Genomic DNA, 317 nt, shown 5'->3' with positions numbered 1-317 from the left:
CTGATGTTTTTCTATACTTGATGGGAAAGGGGGGCTGGTTTTTTTTATCAGTAAAACAGAAGCCGAGCAGGCCTGGGATTTCTAAAATTACAAAATCGACATAAATCACAAAGATGATGCTTTGACAAAACATAGAGACATAAATATAAAGCTTTCATAGCGCTTTTGTTGTGTTGGGTTGAAATGTTTCATGCCACTGGTGATTACCTAGAAACAGTATTGGTGCTTATGACTCTTTCTTTAAATGCAGAGGCATCCGAGCGACACAATACACAACAAGATAAAGCTGAAGAACAGGCCTTTCAATTGTTGATCAT

Source organism: Etheostoma spectabile, chromosome 11 (assembly GCF_008692095.1).
Source record: "Etheostoma spectabile isolate EspeVRDwgs_2016 chromosome 11, UIUC_Espe_1.0, whole genome shotgun sequence".
Classification (NCBI taxonomy): Eukaryota; Metazoa; Chordata; class Actinopteri; order Perciformes; family Percidae; genus Etheostoma; species Etheostoma spectabile.
Note: the sequence above shows the minus strand (reverse complement) of the source record.